At 37.9% G+C, this 1,824-nt stretch overlaps 1 non-coding gene across 1 annotated transcript; it reads left to right on the top strand.

Moving 5' to 3' along the window:
* Window positions 1-591: 591 nt before the first annotated feature.
* LOC148917706 (small nucleolar RNA R71) lies at window positions 592-698 on the top strand. Its single transcript, XR_016126565.1, has one exon. It is a non-coding gene; the product is annotated as a small nucleolar RNA R71 (small nucleolar RNA).
* Window positions 699-1,824: the final 1,126 nt, after the last annotated feature.

The raw sequence follows: 1,824 nt of genomic DNA on the forward strand, positions 1-1,824 counted from the left end.
TTTAAGCTAGAATCAATCTTTGAATCGAATTAGACTTGTCACTTGACTCCTTATAACCTAGAATTGAATTGTTATGGTGAATCGAATGCCCTAGTCTCCCAATCTGTTTTCCAGCCCACAAAAACACTCTTTGTTACATTTGCTCACTTTGCTTTTGTTTGAAATTTCGTTTTGCCTCATTTGTTCAACAATTACAATCACTCTTGCTTTAAATTCTATTTTAGACTTAACCTCCTACTTTCTTGAATTTGGTAATCTAAGTTACATAACTAATTTAACTTCTCAGTCCTCAAATTGCGACCTCATACTTGTCTTCCTATATTACTAATTGGCCCATTACAATTGTGAGTTAACAGTTTAACAACAGCAATCTCATTATTAGTACTTACCTCAGAGACCACAGCTTTCATAGGAGCTCCTCTTCCTTTATTGTGGCTTCATTGTTGAGAATTAGCACTCAAAGATTCAAAGAGAGTAAAAGCCTCATCTGCTGTTTTGTTCATCAGTCCTTCTCCACTTGTTGCATCTACCATCATCCTTCTGGAATCAAGCAAACCTTTATAGAAAGATTGCATTTGCATCCAACTCTCTATGTTGTGGTGTGGGCAAGAACTTATCATCTCCTTGTACCTCTCCCAACATTCATGAAAAGCCTCTCCTTCCTTTTGTGTGAAACCAAGGATTTCCTTTCTAATCTTGTTAGTCTTTTGAGCAGGAAAGAATTTCTGCAAAAACTTATTAGAAAGCTCATCCCAACTACGATTGAAGCATTAGGCAAAGTATAGCCAAGACAGCCTTATCTTTTAAACTGAATGGGAATAGCCTCATCTTAATCTGCTCATCATCAAGGCCATGAATTTTGATGAAAGTAGCACATATTTCAAAGAATTGCTTAATATGCATATAAGGATCCTCAGTGGTATTACCGTAATAAGTTGGAAGAAGATGAATCATACCACTTTTAAGCTCAAACCTGTCAACTGTGAGTTGAGAGATAGGCGATGCACGAAGGTTGATCGGTGACTTTGGGAATGGAAAACTCACGCAGGGGTTTCTGAGGTTGGACAACAAGCGCACCACCTCCTTCAACATTATTGTTGGTGTTGGAATCTCTGCCATCGTGCTTGAACCTTCAGATTCGGAACTTTTAGAATCAGCGCTTGAATGAACTATAATTCCTCCTCAAACCAGCACGTACAGCAGCGGTTCTTGGTGAAAGTGGCTCGAGTGAACTTTGCTCTTGGTCAGATTCGGACATACACACCAAGGAACTCAATTCAGTGCTTTTAATGGAATAACAACTAAATACAAAAACTGAATACTAAAAGAAAAACCAAGAAAAGAAACAAATGAAACAACCAAAAACAAAACAATCAAAGTAATCTAACTATAGCACCAACGTTACGGTTCCCGGCTAAGCGCCAAAAACTTGTTGATTCAGATCCTAACAACTAAAGCGAGTTATTAAAAACAACAACTTTAATTCTGCGGCGCACGAACCGTTTATAATATAAGCTTATGCAAATCGAGGTGATCCCATAGAGAATGGTAACTTGGTTCCAAGTTAAATTACTTAGAATGCTAGAAAAACATAGAACAAGGAAACAGACTAACTAGCTAAAGGCAGGTCGAGATTCAACAATGCCTCTTGCTAATTACTCAAGGTCTAGGACAGAATCCTAGCACCACACACCACTTTCGAAATGGGGTTTTGTTGTTTGAAATGAAAGAAGAGCATTAAAATGAAAGTGCTCGAAAGTAAACACTGCAGCAATCAACAAGTTGTGAAACAAAGATTGAGAGGTGTTAGAGCCTCGGAATCTA

Source organism: Prunus mume, linkage group LG4 (assembly GCF_029339155.1).
Source record: "Prunus mume cultivar Tortuosa linkage group LG4, ASM2933915v1, whole genome shotgun sequence".
NCBI classification, from domain to species: domain Eukaryota; kingdom Viridiplantae; phylum Streptophyta; class Magnoliopsida; order Rosales; family Rosaceae; genus Prunus; species Prunus mume.